Source organism: Excalfactoria chinensis, chromosome 3, assembly GCF_039878825.1.
Source record: "Excalfactoria chinensis isolate bCotChi1 chromosome 3, bCotChi1.hap2, whole genome shotgun sequence".
Lineage (NCBI taxonomy): Eukaryota > Metazoa > Chordata > Aves > Galliformes > Phasianidae > Excalfactoria > Excalfactoria chinensis.
The window spans coordinates 58358653-58373295 of NC_092827.1; positions in this window are offsets into that span (position 1 = coordinate 58358653).

Here is a 14643-nt window from a genome sequence, read left to right on the forward strand (position 1 = left end):
GTGGAGACCAAGCAATGGATATGAGTTCAGTGAGATTGTGGGTGGTGCATTTCAGCAGTAGGAACAGGGACAGTGGGTCACATTTGCAGGTGCAGATTTTTAGGAATGTGGCATGCAGGGTCTTGGTCATTGCTGGCAAAAAAATGCATCCTAATGGTGGTCACTGTTGAAAAACTGTTTTGTAGTTGATAATGTGCTTTATCAAACAATATTTGTGCTCTTTGCACCTATTGTCATTTCCATGGAAATAAACAGAAGGCATTACTTTTGGAGCAACCTTATATACATTATTCTAGTAAATACGGTCTACCAGTTTTGCTAACTTCCTGTACTAAGGACCAAATGAAGAAAGGTGTTTTTAGAGAATGAAACAACCCTCAAATAGCAGATATTTATCTCTTGCATTGTTTGTGAGATGGGAAGAAGGCAATGGTTGGTACTTGATACACACACTTCTGGCCCAGTCCAGGTAGGAAGAAAAACTTGTTAGCAATTTAGTTAATCAAATTTTCACCTGTCTACTGAAATTTCTGTGATCTGAAGAGCACAAACACCTTAATGTGATCTGGACCGAACTGCCTTTTTCTGTACATTAATTTTGAGAGAAGTAGTACAGACTCTCACATATAGATCGGAGTAGCAGAATATGATACACTTTGAAATAAAGTTTGTGACTGTTTTGAAGCTGAATGTGGATATTACAGACTGAATAAATTCACTTTTTCAACCTTTGAACTTAATACATGAAACTCTAGGTAGTTTCAGATAGACCTAATAATTTTTACACAGTGAAAGCGAAAAATTGTTTTGTTGTTTGTTTTTCTTTTAGAAACATCAACTTACTTGTATTGCTGATTTATACAGAATTTTGAGGATAACTTTCTTATTTTCACAGCTAAGGGGGAGAAATTGGACTACATGGCTCTGGTGGTCATGGGATATGAATGATACGAAGATGTTTTTCACTGTCTTTAGAACCTCAAGCTTGTACTTCAAACCTTGCTGAAAAGGTTGACTACTAATGAAACTTCAGTCAGGTTGTAATGGGCTTACAGCCTTTTATAGGTGGAGCAGAAACAAAGTAGTGTCCCTGGTGAATTCTAAACTAAAAGCATAGGTTCTTTCTTCTAGAAAGAAATTATAGTGAAGCTGTGCTTACTAGAAATTGAATGCAAATTGTGACTGGTGAAACTGCACCTCAGGTAATGTGTTCAGTTTGAGCCCTTTCTGTCCAGGAACAAGAATGAGATTGTGTTCAGTGAAGGGCAACAAAGCTGGAGAATGGACTACAGAAAATATCTGAGGAGCAGCTAAGGGAACTGGGGCTGCTTAGTCTGGAGAAGAGGGAGACCTCATCACTTTCTACAGCTACCTGAAAGGAGGCTGCAGTGGGTTAGGGGTTGGTCTCTTTACTGAAGTAGAAACAGCCTCAAGTTTGTGCCATGGGAGGTTTAGATTAGACATTAGGAAGAGTTTATTCATGGAAAGGGTGTTGAGACATTGGAACAAGCTGCTTAGATAGGTGGTAGATTCTCCCTCCCTGGTGGTATGTAAGATACGTGGATATTACACTAAGGGCCATGGCTCAGTGACGGGAGTAGGCAAGTCAGTGTGCTGGTTTTGTACTTGATCTTCATTGTCTCTTCCAATCTAAACGATTCTGTGACTTCTGCCTACTCTTAAGGTCTAGGGAAACCACTGACTCATGTTCAGCTTGCCAGCACAAGGTGAGCAAAAAAACTTCATGTTTTAGCCCAGCCAATCACTGCTTGAAGAAGATGTGTCTTTAGCAGCAAGGTGAACACTTTACAGGAAATGTCTGTATTTAAGTATTGCAGAATGATGCATGTTCTTAGAAACCTTGGCATAAATTAACTCCCACTAGAAGCAGGATTTTTGTATCCCAATAAGTCCATTTGTGATTGATCCTTAAGAATTTTTTCACACTTGCAGTTTCATTATGCAAAATCTCTAAAAGAAGCGTGGGAATCTATGGCTGCCACACAACTGTTTCTTCCTTTGTGGTAATCTTGCCAGACAGTTTGAAGCCTTTCCCAGCAATACTGAGTATAGGAATGAACATGAAGATTGTGCACATCCTCCTGAAAGCCATATGATTGTTGGTCTCCTCACAAATGCCTTCAGTGAAGGGTATACAGCAGAACCCCCCCCGTCTATGCATACCAATAATTACTGCTGAATGAGAAACCACTCCTGACAGTGGTATTACATATTAATACTATCTGACGTTGCCACCAATACTGAAGACGTAAATGCTGAAAGTGAAAACACTGTAGTAGATATAGGTTATACTTATTGTCTGTGCTGGGCCAGTCTTGAGCCTGCCTTCGGTATGTAATCAACATGAGAGTTATACCTCATGGCATGGCAGTCCCTACATACAGATGAGTAATATTCAGTTGCTACAGCTGTGTTGTCACAGAACTTAGATTCACCATCTGGCAGCCCTAGCAATGTTTCAGAAGCAATCTGAGCTTCTTAGCCAAAGTACTTGTGCATTTCAGATCTACAGAGGGTAATAAATACCTGCTTAACGATTGGACTTGATGGTCTTAAGGATTTCTTTCAACCTAAATGATTCTGTGACTGCGCACTAGAGTCTAGGAGAATTCTGCAGGAAGTTCATGGGCTTCCATGAACAGCATGGACCTAATACCTGCAGGCTGAGTTTCACAGCTAGTTGGTGCAATGCAGATTTCTCCCAGATTCTTGCTTGTGTCTGGGCATGGAGAAGAAAGATAGCAGTGACTGAGAAGGGCAGGGAGGCATTCAGAACTTTCAGAAATTAATAGTGAATGACTACATTTGGCAGCTTTTCTGTCTTTCACTTATGGTGCCAATCTGAAGCACCAATGGAGCTGATCAGTTATTAGTTTGGCAGTTTGAAGATGTGTCTTTAAGTCTTTTTTGGAAAGTGTAAAATACAATCTCAGCTGTCCTGCCACAGCAGCCAGAGGAAGTAGGGAGGTGTTGGATTTTGATTAATCTGATGGTACAATACTTCTAAAAGTGACGATGAGTTTGTAAGCACTTATCAGTGTAATTTTTCTTTCACTAGCAGGTTTGTTTATGTATTTATTTGTTTGTTTTTGACATGTAGACTCAAAAATTCTAGCAGTGACCATTCATAACAGCTCGGAATATTGAACTGTAAACACATGAACTCTTCTCTAACTCACAGAGTTTAAAAAAGGTATCTGTATTAAGACTGCAACAAGAGTTACCTTCTCAACTCCCAAAATATCTACTTCTAAGACCAAAGGCTGTCATATCTTTTGAGGAAATTACACTGTAATATACGGATTTGAAAGCAATAAAATATGCTCTGGAAAGGGGAAGCCACAAGATGGTGCTCTTGAAACACTGCATGAAGCCAGATTGATCGACTTCCTTCTTGCTGAGCTCATCGAGTGTGTTTCCTCCTCTTCTGTTGGCAATGTCTATCCATCCGGTTACTACTGTCAAGGATAAATTAAATCTGCATTAAATCTGTGATTAAAAGAACAAGCATGAAAATGTAAAATAAATTACTGACTTTAACACTCATTGTAAATATGTTTCTGTCGAATGTGTATTTACTACATTTAAACAAGAAGACATGCAGTGTAGAAAGTATTTACTGTTAAATACACTTTCTTCAAGCAGTGATTGGCTGCACTAAAACATGAAGTTTCTTTTGCCCACTTTGTTCTCCTGTAGTGACGAGCAAAGACCAAAGCCATGATGCCAAAGCAGTAGATAAGAACTATCTCACCAGTGAAGGTCTGAAGTACTGACTGCTGGACTCTGGATCACTGACAAATTGAATATGAGTCAGCAGTGGGCTCCTGCTGCTAAAAACTGGACAAAGTGTGGCCAGCAGGTGGAGGGAGGAGACCCTTCCACTCCACTCAGCTCTGGAGAGGCTGCATCTAAAGTGTTGCGTCCACTTCTGCTCCTTGCTGTATTAGAGATGTGGACATACCACGGAGTGTCCAAAAAACAGCCACAAGAATAGTGAAGGGATGGAATGTTTGCCCTACAAGGAATGGTTCAGAGAGGTGGGGCTACTCAGTCAGGGGAAGAGAAGGCTCAGGAGTGATGACACCAGGAACTACGTACCTGCTGAGTCTAACTTCTGTGCCAGGAAAGAACTTGGAGCAGTTACTCATGGAAGTTATGCTAGGGCACATAGAAGACAGGAAGCTGATATGGGAGAATCATCATGCCTTCACCAAAGGCAAATCTTTCTTGACCAAACTGATGGCCTTTTATGATGGTGTAACTGCATCTGCGGACAAGGGAGGAGCCACTGATGTAATCTATCTATCTATCTATCTATCTATCTATCTATCTATCTATCTATCTATCTATCTATCTATCTATTTATCTGTCTAAGGCTTTTGACATGATACCCCACAATATCCTTCTCTCCAGTCTAGAAAGATGTGGATTTGATTGTTGGACTGTTCAGTGGATGAAGAACTGTCTACAGGACAAAATCTGGAGAGTGGTGGTCAATGACTCAATGTCTGAACAGAGATCAGTGATGACTGGTGTCCATCAGGGGACCAATACTACTGGGACCAATACTGCTTAATATCTTCATTGATTACATCAGCAATGGGGTTGAGTGCTCTCACTGCATGTGGATGACACCAAATTGTGGGGTGCGGTCGACAAGCTTTTCTCAGAGATGCCCTGTGATAGGACAAGGAGCAGCGGGCACAAACTGGAACACAGAAGGTTCCCTCTGAACACCAGACAACAATTCTATGCTGTGCAGGTGGTGGAATGCTGGGACAGATTGCTCAGAGAAGATGCGGATTCTTCTCCTTGAAGATCTCCAAAAGCCACCCAGATGTAGGCTTGAGCATCATCCTCTGGGGGAAACCCTGCCAGCCTCACCTATTCCGTGACACAAGGCAGAACCGAACTCTGACTGGAATCTGGTTCTGTGTTTCTGATGACTGAAATTCAGTGAACATACCAGCTGACTGACCGCTACAGAATGACACAGATATATCTTCTATCAGAAGCTAACAGTGCCAGATTGAAAATTTCTAAAAGGCTTAGTAATAATATGTAAGACATCTTCTTAGACAGTGCCTCTCCTGTGCTTAGGATGAGCTGATGTTGTGAGCTGAAATAGTGCTGTCTGAATGCAAAAGATGGACTGGACAATTTCTTGAAAACATGCTTGACTTCAGAGTACAATTCTCATAGTAGAAGAGGTTCTCCCTCAAATACAATAAACCTCTGTAATAGAGGATAAGGAACTACAGGAATGTCTGGAATGAGAAAGAAAGGAAGAAAGAGAGAAAAATAGGAGGAAAGAAAAGATGATGGATATATATGGGCAGATGTGAGTTGGGCCTAGCAATCCAAAGCCCTCAACCAGCTGCAATGTCAGCACCCACCTGCAGTCTCAAGGATGGCCCTGAGAATGTCCTCTGGCCGTGCAGGGGCATTACCGAGAGCAGAGGGAACTCCGGCCACTTTCTGCTCCTTTTATCACCTCCTAAGTGATGATGGACTGTTTTTTGGGAGGTGGCAGAATTGCTGCCCTTGGTTGGTACAGCTGAGCTTGGCAAGGGGAAAGTGAGGTGGTTGTGTGGGACTTGGGGCAGGGGAAGGGCAGGGCCATGGAAGAGGGCTAGGAGTTGGTCTGGGAACTTTAGAGCAAGGTGACACACACAGCTGGAGCAAGTGTCACTCTGAGACATGGTGAGGAAAAGAAGAGTTTTTGGATATCTGATCATAACTTATAGCCAGACCAGGATAGTTGTTTGGATGCTGGTGTTTCTTTGAGTGTTGTAGTTATACTGGAGTCCTCAGTGCATGTAAGACCCAAATGAAGAGCATCCCAAAGGTCAGTGTGGCTCTAACCAGCCATATGTGCAGTGGGCTCATAAAGCTCAGATAGTTCTCAGCAGCCCTCCACAGTATCCCAGTACATGCTGCAAAGCTTAGACTCTATGAGACCTGGAGCAGGTATGGGATGGATCCTTGCTGTACCACTGGACAACAAGAGCACAGCAGAAGGACCAGGCTTGGAAGAAGCTCCTGGGTGTTTAAGAAGAAGGTCTAGCTCTGCCAGGGCTGACACACAGTAGCTACAGCTACACATGAGAGACTTAGGATGGATCCAGCTATGTGGTTGTTTCACCTATTGCTGCCAGCTGAAACTCTTGTTTCGAGCGCTGTATTTCCACCAGAGGGCGCAGTCCACCTTCTCAAACAGGGTGAGAGCTTCTTCAAAGCGGTAGCTTGCTCATGCATGAATCATAATGCAAACACGATGACACAAGACCTCTGAGACTTACCTCTCATACTTACTGTCATTTTATGAGGGTCTACCTCAGTTCAGTTAATTACATTGTGCAACAAATTTTCGTTAGTCATATGTAGATCTAATTTTCAAGATTGCCCCTGGGTACCAAATTAGTAGAGAAGACATCAATTGCAATTTGCTTACAAACATACTTTAAACACCAGCTGCTTGTAAAAATACACATCATGTTTTTAAATTAAAAAGCTCTGTATTGTCAAAAGAAAAACAAACAAAAAACAACAAACAAGCGAAAAACCAACAGACAACACAATAATATTTATTTTCTATATTACATGTGCTTATGTACCCCTCAGTAATTAAAAACTCTTGTCACCCATACCTTCCCCTTATGAGTGGGCTGTGACACAGTGCTGGTAAGAAAAATAGAAAGTATTAGAAGTACCAACAATTCTTTATTTCACATCGCTATTATATAATAAGTCATGATGTTAAACTCTATTGGGAAACACCCACTGAAGCAGGGTAAAAAGTCTTGTAAAATGCATGTTGAAGATAAATAGATCAGAAAGAATACTGAAGGGCTTCCAATCTCACAGAATACAATTTATGAGGAGTTTAGTTAAGCCAGGCAGTTTATATTTGTCCTAGTCTTTTCACATTTATTAAATAACTTTTATTTTCTGTATTTGCATACAACACATAAATGAAATATATATATACAAACTGTTAACGTGTCTTAGTGCCCTACACCACTATCACAGTCCCATGGATCTGCTACGAAATAGCTATGAAATATTTAAGGAGCGAACTTCTTAATATTTCTATTTATATTCTCAATATGTTAATACTGTACTTACTTCCTTGTCAGGAAATGTAATAATCTGCAACGTTCTTGATACAGATTAAAACATGAAAGGCAATCTTCTCAACCAGATGAAACACTTTTGCTTTATTTCTGATATCACAACAGAAAAAAGGCACTCTCCCCTCCTAGCTTCAGTCAAGAACAAGGTTTTTATTGTTCTCCCATGGCAACTCTCCATAGCAAGGCTTTCACATTTTCTGGCTTCGATAGTAATTTAGTATATTCATTTATGCTTTCATGCTGGTCTTGAATATCATGAAGTTTTGAGATATCCTGTCTCTGTTTATAGACCCTGAAGCAAAATGGCTGTCAGTAATTATTTTCAATATCAGTTTCATATATTCTGGTGACCATGGCTTTTCTTGAAGGTGATGGAATTCAATGAGACATTTTCCTCCTCAGCATTCATAGTAAGCAAGGCAAATCCTTTGAAACAACTCCTTTCTGCAGGTAAGTGATGTATACTTGTACCACCCACTTAAATTAACAGCAAGCATTCATTGCTTATGCAACTGATGAAAACAGAAATTTATGCGCTTGTAAAAATCCAAGATGATCTTATAGCAGTGCTAAGCAGGTAGAACTGGTTGTATTACAGTACGTTAACAACACTGAAAGTGCAAAAAAATTAAATCATGGGAAGAAATGTCTGTGATTTGACCTATTGATTGAACATCCAGAGAATAGAAAATGTTAATAGTAGAGATGATGGTAGAGGGTAACCATAGCTTTTCCTCTTTTATCTGTTATGAATAAATTAAATACAACTTACTATAGATTTTCAAGGATTATAAACTGGAAAGAAAGCGCTCCTAACATCTTTCAAAGAAATCAGTTCATTACTCCATAAAATTATAAAGTTCAAAAATATTTCTCAACGTTTCAGCTACCACATTTGAAGAAATTCTTTCTTTAATATCAGTTCAGCATGTGTTCAGCAAACAAAGTTTAAGAATTCTTCTATTCCAAGGTTTTCTATATATTTAGTTACTGTATTTATCTACAGATAACTCACCTAATCTTGATACAAATTGCGTCAGACATGAAATATTCATTTTCATTCTCTGTTAACTACTGTGATAAGGGCTAGCTAAAATAAAGAGTTTTAATTGTTAGGTCTCATTTTAGAAAGCTGGTTTAGCTTCTTTCCTTGTTTTTCTTCTTATCTCAGACTCCTTCAGAGAAAAGGGAAGGAGAAACACTATGCCACATTCAATTCATCTTCAATATTGGTCAGGATTGATCAGAAATTACTGTGGGAACTATGCAGAAGGCACATTTGTTGTATAAACTTGTGTTCAGAATGTTCCAAGGGAAATACATTGTTATTATTTATTATGCAGCTTACAATAACTGTCAAAAAGATCAATCCAATAAAATGAAAATTACTTACTTGAAAAATTCCTGTTTTAAATTGTTGTGTAAATATAAGTAGAGTGTTTCCTTGAAGGCCACCATGGTTTCCTGGTAGTAAGCTTGTACTACCTGGTAGTTAAGGTCTGTAGGTTTAGAAATCAAAAGCAATCAGCATTTATTCAGTTACCATTTTTAAGACTTGTTTAAAGCCAGTGAACAAGCACACTGTTATAAAAAAACTATAACAGTGGGAGAGGTAACCCAGAAGTCTTCTCCTTAAGCCTGCCTGCCCCTACAGGGCAAGAAAACACAGGACTGATGCAAAGCCGGTAGACAAGAAATTAATCCATAAATCATTGGGAATTAAGCCAGTATCTATATTCCTGAAAAAAATAATAAAATGGATTTAATCTACTGGTGAACTCAGAACACTCAATGGCACAATATATCCTGTGTGTGAATTTGCCTTAGAGATATAGCTGTGTGGCCATATCTACTGCTGCTAAATTGCTTTGAAGAACTATACTCCTCTATTTTCAGTGTTCTTCCAGCCTGTATGTATTTTGCAGCTAATTTTAATGAGGGTGAAAGAGCAGCAACATCACTTTTGCATTAAACAGAGTTAGCATCAGTTCAATTTGAATTCAGAGTATTTATTATGGAGTTTTTCTGCTTATGCCAAAATTGAAATATTGAAAAAAAGAACATAGAATATGCATCTCTTGCTTTTAGTTTCATCAAAGGTTGATGGATAGAAAACTTAGATCCCCTCTCTGACTGAACCATGGTCTGATCAAACAAAAGCTCACCTTGAAAATTAGATTATAAGTACCTTTATACTCACCCATTGTGGGTCATCCTGAGGTGGGTAGGTTCTTTAATGACCAGTAGCAGCAGGCTGGCAGGAAGAACAGCTGGGTTCCACCACTATCAGTGGTAGGACCTGAGACCAGAACACCACAGTGCTTTGCCAGGCTGGCCACTTTCTCCCAGGTGGCAAGGGGTATGTCATCACACCCTCATACATTTAACCAATATTCTGAAGCAGCTGGGGGCCACTCCTTGAAAGGTTTATTATTTTAAAATACTTAGTATGCATACTATCATTTCCAATTGTAAAAAAGCCCAGTCAGTACTTAGCCACCAGAGCAGAGTAGACAAAGCTGTCTTCTTACCTGCTGTGTGAAGGTATTTCATAAAGCAGCTTTGTTCATGCACATGTGGATCTTGATCTTGAGCCAGGGCAGAGTTTGAAAGTGGTGATCACAGCAAATTCCTGTGCAGACCTTCCTTGTGGAAACCCTTTACTGATGTGACCTTTCAGAAACAATCACGCTAACACCGTGACACTGGATTTTTTCATACCTGCCAGGAAGCACTGGAGTTCTTGTCATCTGTGTCACCTCACATCCCAACTAACTTGGCCCTGATTTCAAGTTTGTTGTCATATTAATTTAACCATCTAACTTTTGGCTATCTTATATCAGTCTTCTTTTTTTTCCCACTGCTATAGATATATATAAAATCTTCTCTAGTTTCAGTAATTGACAGTTTCAGTGAAACCAGCAACAATACTAGCCCACGCATGCATCTAAAGTAAGGGTCCTCTTCTAGAAAAAAGAAGGTAAAGAGAAGGTCTCAGGATAAAGTACCAAAATATTTTACCTTCCAGCAGATATTTGTCATATATAAGCATTTTAACTCATGCTTTGCACTACTTTCCAGCACAGTACTTTTATATTGATTATCATTAATTTCCAAGAGTCATTTGAGAAAGATATCAGAGTTTAGGATAAGAAAACATAATAGTTTATCTATATTGATGTATTCACCAGTAATTTGTAAAACATGTATATTCCTTATATTATTAGCTTATTTTATAACTAATACAGTTTAATTTTTAATATTTCTCCACTGAAAATATATTTGAGAGTCTTTCAGTTCCTAGGTTTTCTTATCTTAATGAGATATTGCCCAGTATTCAGTCTTGCAGACATCATCAACTGGATTCAAAGCTGATGAATCATCCCGTTAATTTTAACCCCTGAATAGAGTCATGACCTTCTTTTCCCATCTTACAACAAGACTGGGGGTGCTTTAATCTATTGATGCAATCTTTTGTAATGACATTGCTGTATTATTAATTGCATACTCATCCGTTTACTTGAAAAACAGATACTTTGAAAACGTTATGCAACAAAGACATATCCTTAGCTATTAGCCACCCCAGCACAGGCATTCTAACTAGAATACGTGCTTACTTTTTTGTGAAATATTAATAGAAATAGAATTACGCTTTAAGGTGTTCATAACATAGGCTACATTTTTAGCAAACAAACATATGAGTATATTACAGAGGTTTTGATTATCTGCTGAGTGTGGTAACTTCCTAGTCTCAGTCTTAGTTTTAGTTTTTGTACAGATGTTATACCCCATTTTAAAACCCATCCAGTAGCATTCAGAACAAATTATGTCAGAGAGAAAATTTATTGGCTAACATTCAGTACACATTCAGATCTAACCAAAATGCTAAAGTTAAGTGAAATTGCTGGGCACAGCAAGTCTCAGATTGTGGTGTGAAGACATCTGGCAATCTGTGGTGAACTGCCTCGTTCCTTTCTGAAGCCTGTTTAAGAGAGAAATAAAAATGTATTATGCACATTTTCATTTTTTAAGGAATGTAAGAAATTTCTACAGTTGCCCAAGGGATAGTGTACCTTCTTGCTAGATAAATGGATTGTATGAATTCAGAAAGCAATTATAGTGAATAAATTATCATGTATTTATAGATCTGACCCATCTCTCTGGAAAGATGTATATTCCTAAAAATACCACGGAGGAAAAGTACAGAAATTATAGATATCCTCAGATAACTGAGCTGAGCATTCTGCTTTTTGCCAGCCACTTGGCAAAAAAAGGGTTTTGTCCTACCTTGGAACAAGGAAGTAGGTGAAAAGGGTTGTGTACTATGGCAGGAACAAAAAAAGGTAAGGGCTTCTAGACCTGAGCAATGTCAAGGAGGTGGAAAGAAAGTCTCTTCTTGAAATCCCTGCTGCAGGTTGGGAATGAAAGATGAGAGATAAAAGTTAATAGTATGGTTCTGGTTACTGAACTTCTCTGTGCATTACCTGTACATGAGTATAATGTATTATCCAATAACTAAAGATTTTGACTGGTACTACACAGACACCAATTGTGAAAACAGAACATAGATTCAATATCAGCTAAAGCTTCTCAGGGATTCATATCTCAGATAAAGAATGTGATTTATATTTGGTAGGACAGGTTTTCAGCTACTGTAAATCAAAACATCAACATGATTTACAATGTAAGATGATACAGTGTAAACTGCATATTTTTTCTTTTTGTGGAATGGTTTTGGAGCTTTGTATTCCTGTGATTTGCATATATGTAATTTTGGAATAACTTCAACTAACACTGAAGAATTTAATCATTGAGTGAGAGGTGTATTATCTCCAAGATCTACATTACAAAGATGTAGATGCCAGGTTATACCATGTTTCTTGCTGCCACTGTGAAATTTAAAACACAGCAGTTATATATTTGAGTTCATGACAGTCATGTTAAATTACAGTAGTGTTAATCATGCAATAGATTTATGGCTAAATAGCAGTAATTCTGTCTTCTTAATGTTCTTCTGTTCACTTTAATTGATGATGTTGAAATGTTGAGAATATTATTGAAAGTGACAGCATTTTTTCGAAGAGATGAGATGCAGGTGAGCATATCCTAAAATATATATTGAGATGTTATTTCTTTGATTAGTTCATCAGGGTTTTGTCATCAGATTTGGAAAAGATTATAATGAGGTGTTTCCTTAATAACAATATGTTTAGAATTGGTGTTTCCCTACAGAGTATTTTTTGTAGCTACTATACTGTTTACAGCTAGCATTTCTGCTATTTTATTTCTTCTATTCATATTTTCTAAAGCAGCATAGTCCAGCTGGTGATGTGTAAGATGGATTTAGATTGCAAGATACTCCTGCCTGGCTCTTCACACTCTCTGAGTAGTGGTTTTTCAAGTAATTCAAGTAGTCTTAGTAAGCCACCCTGCTCTACATTAGCACTGCAGAGAGCAAGCCTCTCCTGTATATTTCTGTGGGAGGGCAGATAGGAATGGGAGCTTGTGCTACATCTCCATGTACTCCACCATGTAGACCTATTTGTAGAGCAGGGCAGCCCAAAATGAAACATGTCAGCTAGGATGTAGCCCTGAAGCTGGTGAATTTCAGACTGTTATGCTGAAAAGTCAGTTCTCTTAAATAGTATAACTAAGAGCTTGGGAGGGTATTCTGTGAAGGTTACTTTTAAAAGATGGTTATGAATTGCTGATATGAGAAATCAGACCCAGTATAAAGAAGAGGAAAAGTTGAAAATAGAAGTTATAGATACTTATTAGTCATTTGTCAAAAGTGTTGGTCATCCTGTGTGTTAAGTGGTGAAAATGATGTGGTGATTGAGATGACTCAGAACTGACTCTTAGAAGACTATAGCCAACTGATGTACTTCCATCTATCCCTTCCCCTCAACTGCTCAGAGGTACTCCATGGAGAAGTAGATTTTCCCATTATACACAAAATAGGTGCCTGGAGGCTGGAGAAGAATAACAGGCTGCCAAGACTCTCTTTGTATTGTCTCTTCCATCATGGAAGCAACACCCTCAGGTGACTGGAGGAGGGAGATTTCTATGGGAGGAAATCTTTTCCAGCAGGTCTTTGCCTGGAGCACTTCAAGGAAATATTCACCCACTCAGCAGCTGATAACCTGAGAGTAATGGGCTTGAATTGTTCTTTGTTCCCCAGCAGGCATAATGAAGAAGTCACAATAGCCCCAGGTATTTATGGCCAGTGGTATGGTCTAGGATGTTATTAGAAGCATTATTCCCCATAAGGTGGGATCTGTTTTCAAATATGACTGGTAGATCTGTCAAAACACCTGGAAGTGGGTAGCAGAAGGTGGAGGTGTACAGGATGAGCATCATCCTTCAACAAGTAAAGAGGAGAGGCAGGGATAAACATGGAGTTGAATCATATTTGTGCTTCTTATAGTGGAAAAGAGACTTAAGTAGAGGCTCTGATCTTGACACAGGCCCTTTTCCAGCTGGTTCCTGCAGCTGCTTAGAGCCCATAAAATCACTTTCTGTGAATCACTGCACCTAGGAACTTCATGTGGAGATTTTCTTGCTAGGTATGTGTTATTTTTTATCTGTTTATTTATTTCTGTTTCAGAAACTGAGGTCAGTTAAGAGCAGCTGCACTTTAGTGGATCCGAAGCACATGTTTGCTGCAGGGCTTTGACATGTCGTATCTGAAAGGTGCTTACTGCAAGAGCAGGGCTGGTCTCTTCAAACTGGTGGCAGGTGAGAGGACAAGGTGAAATGGCTTCAAGTTGCAACAGGGTAAGTTTAGGTTGGACATCAGGAAAAAATTCTTCACAGAAGAGGTGCTAAGCGCTGGAATAGGCTCCCCTGGGAGATGGTTGAATCACCATCTCTGAATGTGTTTAAAAACTGTTTGGATGTGGTGCTCAGGAATGTGATTTAGCAGAGTGTTATTAGGGTTAGGGTATTATGATTAGGTTGCAGTTGGACTTGATGATCTTTAAGGTCTTTTCCAATCTGAGCAATTCTATGATTTCTTCAGGCAGTGAGTAGAGAAGAGCATTCACCTGCATACTGGTGTTTTCTGATTTGATCACATTTCCATCTTTCTTTTCTTCATACATATTTATATGTTAGCTCAGAGTTACATATCAGATTGGTAACAGTGTTGTAGGTTCTCTCTGTTGGATTTTGTTGTTCACTGTATTTAGAACTGAGCTGATTTTCTCATTATCATCATTTAGTTTCATGTTTTTTACATGTACTGAGCTAATAATTTGGCACAGCAATCTTTGTTTAAAACACACAAGTAATACAAAACAAAATAACCAAACAACAACAAAAACGAACAAAAAAAAACCACAAAAAACAAAAAAACAAAAAAAAAAACCAAAAACAACCAAAAAAAAAACAACCAAAAAAAACCAAGAAATTTTCATATTGTGGAACAATATAAACTCACAGAATTGTAGAGGTTTGAAGGGACCTCTAGACATCATCAAGT